Source organism: Populus trichocarpa, chromosome 2, assembly GCF_000002775.5.
Source record: "Populus trichocarpa isolate Nisqually-1 chromosome 2, P.trichocarpa_v4.1, whole genome shotgun sequence".
In the NCBI taxonomy this organism is placed as follows: Eukaryota; Viridiplantae; Streptophyta; class Magnoliopsida; order Malpighiales; family Salicaceae; genus Populus; species Populus trichocarpa.
The window spans coordinates 7,711,910-7,720,519 of record NC_037286.2 but is presented as its reverse complement, the minus strand read 5'-3'; positions in this window follow the sequence as shown (position 1 = coordinate 7,720,519).

Here is an 8,610-nt window from a genome sequence, read left to right as displayed (position 1 = left end):
GGTTTAACTTGAAATCAAAACATCATACATTTTTAATAATTGATCATAAGGATTGTATGCATCATATAAGATGAGTGAGATGAATTTGAATTTATGTTAAGATATTAAGGCATCATCAGCAATGTGATTTTCAATTAATTACTTGAGACAACCGTTGCTCTCTCATCTTCTTTCAATCTAGTATTAAACAATTAATGCAAGTCATAACCAAACCAATTCTATCTCTTAACTCGAGCAGTTTTTGTTTGTACCATGAAAATCACAATGATTTTTCATGGAGTGATGCAAACAATCAAAGCTCAAAATCATTGCCACGGGACCCATCTAAGCAAATATTTCATGTGGGTTTCTTATGTATGGTAAAAAAACCTTGGCGTTTATGCATGACGTGAATACTTGATTTTATTGTTCGTAGCTAAAGATTCTCACCGTTCATTCACAAAATAAATAAATAAATAAATCATATTACGGTGTGTCCTCGCGTAAACAATTAAGGTTTTACACAACAATTTCTTAATAAATTAGACGTTTGTTTTGCAATCATCCCAAGACTCATCAAGAAAAATACAAAGAACAAAAACAACAACATTAATATAATTGAAACAAAAAAAATATTATCCAAAACAAAAAAAAAAAGCTAAAGAATGATAACACAATTTTTTTAATTATAATTTTTATTCTCAGTCAACACAATTTTTAAATTTAAATTGAACTAAAAAATAAATTTATCATCATACATAATATAACACAATATAACACGAACTCTCATACTCAATTTATACATACTAACCTTAACCCTAAATTCCCAAATTTTCTCCTACCGCTTCAATCACCCCCCCCCCCTTCAAATGCTCCGACCACCCGACCATCCCATTTTATTACTCGGAAGACCATCAGTCCATAATGATGCTCGCATTTCTATGACTGTTGCTTTCTTCATGAAGTGTTCACGTGTTGATTTCTACAGAACATCTTAATGTTTTTTAAATAATTTGTTAAACAAAAATTAAAATTAGGCTTGAGGTTTATCTCCCTCAAACACCAAACTGTTCTCATGCCCTGTCCTTGGTGCTTGCCCTCCTCTCTTATGTGTCGATGCCCATTCAAAACAGGAATTCTTATGCCATATGGTTTCGTAGTTTAGTCTGCTTTAGTATTGTTCAACTCTTGGTTTCGAGCTCTACGGCAGCATCAAATTTTATTTTTTATGGATATCAATCATGAGGTGAAGAAGACCCATTTGAGTTTTTCAATTCCAGAGGCAAAAAATCTTAGGTTATGCTGTAAACCTTTTTGATTTTTTGAGAGTGGAGTTTTCAAATCAACAATTTTTTTTTTTTTTAAGATCGTCAAATTAATTCATGAGTGCCTCTGTCCTTGCAGCCGCCGCCATCTTTTAAATACCATTTTTTTTGCTGGAAAAAAAAATAGAACAAGCCAGGCATGCGAGCTGGGCTGTTTCTTTTTAAAATACCCAGCATACATGGCTGGGTTCTTTTTTTTTTTTTTAATATTACTATTTTATATTTGATTTTAAAAAAATTAATAAAACAAATCATTGAATTCAATTAAATTTATTATCCGTGGAGCAAATTTAACAAGTTATTTCTTAGCATTTATTTTTTTGTTTAATGTTTTTCTTGTCTCCCAATTTTTTTAAAAAATACAATTTCATTGATGATCTATTTTTTTTTATTTAACTCAAACAAAAAAAATGTAATTTCACTTTTTATTGTCAATAATCTATCTTTGTTATCTTGACCACACATGCCTATCACCGGTATTAACACCCGGACTTTTTTTTTTTGTGCTTAATATTTTTTGCGGGTGGCAATGGGCTAGTCGAAAACGATTTGTGATCTTGCCAAGTTGCTTTGTAGTTTGTATCTTGCATTGCATGTCAGCTACCTAGTGAAGCAATCTACAGGAACTTTACACGTGTACAACTTTTGTATGGTTGATTTATTATTTCTAAATTGCTCGTGTTGATTTGGGCTTAACTCGAAATTCTGACAATGACATTAATTGAAAGGAGTCATCTTCTTGAAGATCTGAATTATTGAATTCAATTGTCCACCAGCCATGGATATACTGCATGAAAAGATCTCAAGAATTGGTCCCGAGGGCTTCCCTTTCGCTATCGAGAAAAGGCAACAACTTGCCTCTTGAATCTGCTTTGTCCCTTTTTTAAGTTAGTAATGCTATTTTACAAAGTTATGATATAAACTCGGGCCTGTGGCGATGAATCTTTCCGTACAGTCGCTGTAATTTACAGTAATTTACCTTCAAGCTGCGCAGAGGAATGAGATGAAGTTCTTTATGAATAATTTTATTATCTATGACTAACACAATTGTGAAGAACTTATTTATATAATTTCTAGTTCGTAGTGTTTTTACTTTTAATGTCTTAGGTCAGTTACTTATTCGGAAGTGCATATTGCTATTCCCTCCCCTCTTTTTTTAGATACTGAAGTAATTTTTGTACTATAATCACGGAGCAATGAGTTAAACTGCATTATCTTGTGGTATATTTTTACAAGTCAATAATCTCTTAATTTTAAAGTACTGTGATTATAAGAAAACACGCATTGCTTTCGATACCAGCTTTTGCCTCTGCAAAACCTGCCTTAGCTTAAAAATTAGGGGGAAAAGCAAGAAAGAAAGGAAGAAAACACATGGACATCTCCTTATATCAGTATAATTAGGGTATTGCTATAGGTACTAAGTTTAAATAACTTTCATCTGTGATTCTAAAATTAAATAAGAAAATATTTTCGATCCAGATTTCTAAATGATAATGTTTCAAACACATACCTATTTGGGCTTGGTACTTTAACAAGTTTAAGGATAATGGATTCGACGTTAGATTTATATTCGCTTAGACTCAGTATGTAGTCAAGTATAAAAGCGTTGGATCTGACAGCTTGTCAAATCTATGCTCACTTAATGGGTGTTTGTTATTGTGGTTGCGGGTGAGATTCACCCGCAACCACAACTTTTAGTGTTTGGTAAAATTAAAAGAGCAGTTTTTTTGTCATGGGACCCACTGATAACTGTGGTGTGCCACAGGTTTTTGAGAAGCAGCATTTTGCTGCTTCTCGTCTAGACATTAACACCAACAGTGGAGCATGGCTCCACTGTTCAGTGAACAGTGGAGCCATGCTCCACTGCAGCACTGTTCACGTACTAACGTGAACAATATTTTTTTTTTAATTTTGAAAAACAATGCAAGTGAATTAAATTAATTCACTCGCACTGTTCACATGAAATTTTTTTTTAAAAAAAAATCAGTGCAATTAATTGATTTCACTCGCACTATTCACGTGAACGTGAACAATATTTTTTTTTTGTTTGTTAAAAAAATAGTTTAAGGTGAATTAAATTTATTCGTATTGTAATCTCAATTTTATTCCTGATAATATTTTACCTAAATTTATTGCACGCTCAAAAAATCATGAAAACTATCATTCTTGTTGAATGAATTTTGTACGTAATGAAATTGTAAATTTTTTTAAAAAAAATTGAGTTTTACTCGAAAAACTAGTATTTAATATTATTTATAACACTACATAAATTAGAAGGATATCGCATGATGACGTAGCATTTGTGAAATTTGATCGCAATTCCAATTATGTTCTTGCCGGGTCTGACCCAGTTAAAAAAATTCAGTTTTTATTTTTATTTTAATTGTGTTTTATTCAAAAAATTAGAAGGATATCGTTTGATGACGTAACAAAAAATTCAGTTTTTGTTGTTGCATGCTTAAGAAACCATGAAAAATATAGTCATTGTTGGATAGATTTTGTATGTGATGACATTGCATATAGTTTAATGGAATAATAAAAAATATTTGATATCAATATTATTTATTTCATGATGTAATAATAGTAGTTAAATCTTCAATATTTAAATTAAAAATATTTTTTAATTATTTTATAACCTCAATTTGAAAAGCATTTTTTTAACCAAACACATTAAATTACTTTTTGTTCAACCTCAATTTCAACCACAGTTTTAACCAAACACCTATTTTTTCAAACCAACCTCAACTAAAAGTACTTTTTATAAAATAACTTTTTTCAAACCACAACCACAACAGCAACCGCAATACCAAACACACTCTTAGGCTTGGCTCGTAGCCATGTCTAAAAACATTAGGCCTGGAAATGAGTTAGATTCATATCACTTAGGTTTGATATTTTGTCAAGCTTATAAATATAAGCACAACCTATCTATTATTGGATTATTATTCTATCTTTGAACCTTTTAAATAAAGACTTGGACTGAAAATTTATTTTTCAAGAAGTGCCAAGAATGTTCATCCATCACTAAACAAACCAAGCATGGTATCAATGTCTTCTTAATACAAGATTCATGTTGCTATCTCTTCTCTTTATGTGTCTCGTAAGAAGAGTGAAAAGTGCAAATCAATGAAAACTTGGTCATAAGGCCAATATATATACCAATTGCCAAAAGGATGAACACCAAATTAATTGGGTTTCCTAAGTATTAAAAAATCTTAAATATGAGAGTTTTGTCATAATCCTTCTCACGTTTTTAGCCGAAACCATCATATTCCCTACAAAAAGGTGTCGTTTTCATGAAAGAGTATGAATTATCCGATGACTGGTCAGAATGAAGGGATTCAATTGAAGACAAAAAAAAATAACAATGTTGACCTGATTCCAAAACATTTGTATCTGAAAGACCAAATCCATTATCACGTAATAATTAAATGGCAAGGCATTTCTTGTTCAGTGACTTTCAAGTTGCAACTAGTTAGCCGTCTCTTTACGGTGTGAAAGCCAACTCGAGGTGCTGCCATGTCTGTCATTATTTTATTATTATTATTAATATGGATGTTCCGGCTAGTTTGCACATATCTCGATTAATTTTACAGGTTCTAAAATTAATGACTATATAAACCTCCAATGACCCTGAAGTTTGAACAACTCAAACTGGTAATTTTTAAAAAACAAATCTAGAACTGACCAATTAAATTATATATTTTAGGGTTTGTCTGTCATTCTTATTGTTGCGTGTTGTAATGCGCCATTTTCAATGTCGCTTACTCAATTAATACATTTTACAACAATTGATCCAAAAGCTTTCTTAATGACAAGTAATAGCCTAGAATTTAGAGTTCTTTAATCGTGGTAGCAGCCAAGGAAATGTGATCCTTACAAATTAATTTTTGCTTTTACTTTTTCTTTTGAAATGCATAGAAGGGTGCTTCAAAGTATAGTAGTGATTTTTTTAAAAAAAAACAATTATTTAGAAACACATCAAAATAATATATATATTAATTTTTTTTTTTTTTTTTAGCATCAGTATATCAAAAAGATCCGAAAATATAAAATAAAAATAATTTTAAATAAAAAAACATTTGAATTTTAACTGGCCTCTGTTTAGGCTGCAATCCCAGATGGAGACTGAATTTTTTTTTTCATGGCGTGAAACTTTTGGTTTTTGATCAATCGATTCTGCTTTAACCTTCAAAGTTTAACCAATGAATAAACCTTTGTTTTCAATATCTTGATATTTACAATAGAACATGTCTAACCGATGAATTTATAGATTGCATTGAAAGACAGAAACTCGAGAAGACTCTTAGGAAGCATAAATATATTTAACGAAACATTAAAGGGTGTGACTAAATCATTGTAATCACACTCACAAAATACTAAACCATTATAGCAACACTTATAATATATTATTTAATTAGAATAGTGTTTTGTTTTGTGTTTTTTTATCTAAATTTTACCCTTCAATATTGAGTTCGTTGGAAATTGAGCTCGTAATTTTTTTTATTTGCTTTCTATGGTGTTATCTCAATCTCATAACTCGGATTACGGGTTTGACAAATTGACCCAACATGACTCTATTCATTTTTTTTCTAAAATTTTCAAGTGGTAAGGATTCATTAATGTTCCAAAATCCTTTTCTTGTAAGGATACCTATCCACTCTAACTACACAACGAAATAAAGGTTTGTGATATTTAATGACAAATTAGTTAACTTATTTTAGAGAGTTTTCTAATTCTACAAGGAAGGTAAAAGAATTGCGACAAGGATTTTCATACTTTGAGATGATTCTTTAAAGTTGCAACTAATTATCCTAGACAAATAAGGAAACTAAAGGGGAGGCAACTTCACCAATCAATTTACTAGCTTATTTTGAAAGTTTAAAGGTGGCAACATAGATCTTAGTGTTTTTAGGATAAAAATTTCATTTATGACATTATTTAAACTATGAAATTTATCTATCTTAGGATATTTTTTTAATTAGGTGCAACAATTTTAGTTTATGTGTTATATTTGTTGTTTTTATTATTTTTTTCATGTTTGGACTTAGTTAACATACTTTAGGTTTATTCTAGGTGGATAAATATTTGCTCACAAGTTTTGGGTCTATTAGGGTTAATAGTTGAACTATTATATAACATTTTGTATAATGAGATTGTCAACAGCCATGGATTCATGAAATTAACTTGTGTTTTGTGTGATGCAATGCGTTTTCTTTGCTAGGACAAACAACAAATTCGACTTATCAAAGAACAATTGTCTTTATGGCATCATCTTATACTTTTCATTCATGATTTTTTTTTATTGGGTGGGGGTTTCAAATTCCAATAGTGTTGGTGCTTAGATTCAAGGTAATATTTGTGTCACACTTTAAAACCTGATTTTTTTGCTTTTTGGGAGTTGTTTCGTTTACGTGTGGTTTACATGACCATGTGATTACGGGGTTTGCATCACTTGGGTTGGTATATCTATGGATTTCGTGTTAGGTTTTTCTAGGTCAGAAAGGGATAGGGATTATATTTTTATAATTATGAATATGTTTTCTAAATTGATACATTTCATATCTTGTCATAAAATCGATGATGCAACTAATATAACAGATTTATTCTTTAGAGAGATTTACCAAATAAGTATGGTGTTAATGCTACTTTTAATATATATATATATATATATATATATATATATATTTTTATCTCTCTTTGTTTGATATAGGTGATGATTTGTGGATGAATCCTTTTAAGAAAAAAAGAGATGATACGATCAAGACCACACCAAAAGATCCACTGCAAGTTTCAATTGGGCAAATTAAAAGATCAAGGGCAAAGTATCTAAATATGCATTCAATGGACTTATTCAAAATATCTGAATCAAGATGGATTTCAAGAACGCAACATCAACAAGTGAACATTGGACCTTAGTTAAGATTAATTCACGCACGAGAGGGGTCTAATTCATATATTTCATGGGCTAATTAATTTTGGTGATTAGAGGATTGTTTTTTCTAATGCACTGTTTTACTCTAACAAGCATAATTTTTATCCAACCATTGGATCAAGCTAAAAGTTGACTAGAAGTTTTCATAGGTCTTGTTCTATATTGAGTTAAAATTTCATGGAAATCATATATCAAAAAGGCCTTATGATAAGGTCCAGAAGCTATTATGCGAGAATTGTATTAGTTTTCTGGTTGATCTAAGATTTTTTTTTATTTAAAGTACTTTTATTATTTTTCAACATTATTTATGATGTTTTTAATTATTTTAAATATAATTATTTATCTTGTATTTAGTTTTTTTAGAGATAGACTTTGATTTGAGTAATTATTATTGTGTGTGAGAGATTTTGTTCATATTTCTTGGTTCCTCATAAAAATACTCTAACTTATTAAAGAATAAATCAAGTTTCGTGGTGTTTTCTATAATTCTTATTCTGTGTCTCAATTATAAACGTTAGGTGGGGGTTGTTACTTATATTCTTGGTGTCTTGGTACATATTATAATTATGTCAAACTCAATTTCAAATTTGATCTTAGTTTTCTTTAAGAAGAGTTGATTTAATTACAAGTTTCTAGATTTTTATTTCAGTCACATCAAGACATGTTTTAGCATGCTAGCATGGACCAAATTTTCTTGGAGGAAATAACAATATTTAAATAAATAGTCAAAATAGGTTTTCACAAATTTCAAGGAAAGAAGAGAAAAGAAAATGAAAAAAATAAAGAATAAAATCTTATAGATATATCAAAGTTTTAATGACAATACTTTAAATATCACTATTTTCAACCGTGACTTTTACTTTGACCGATGCTAGTTTGCCAATACTCTTTTTTAAAATGTGCTAATTTCTCAAAAAACAAAAAAAATTGAGGGAGAATTGATGAGGTACCAAAGTGCCCTCCTCGAACCTACTGTTTGCATGTTGACCTTTACTTGACGTCGCATCCAAGTCTAATATTATAGCTGTGGAAAAAGGGCGGATAACATCTAAGTAGTTCCCCTTTCATGCAGGATCTCACTTTGGGCTTCTGTTGCCCTAAGGTTCGTATCTTTTTTCTTCCTCCTTTGTTTTTTTTAGAAAAACCTTTCAGTTACCTATTTCGGTAGAGCTTTGTTTTAAACCCAACAGAAAATAGTGTTCAATACTATTTTTACTCCAATCGGTCGCCCAAGGCACTTCCAGTACTGTACATTTTCCCTTTAATGCTAGACAAGCGCTAAAGAGAAGATTGAGAGACTTATTTTGAGGCATGTTTTTTGGTGAATCCCTTTCTCTCCTAGAGCAATTTAATCAGGAGCCGACACGATAG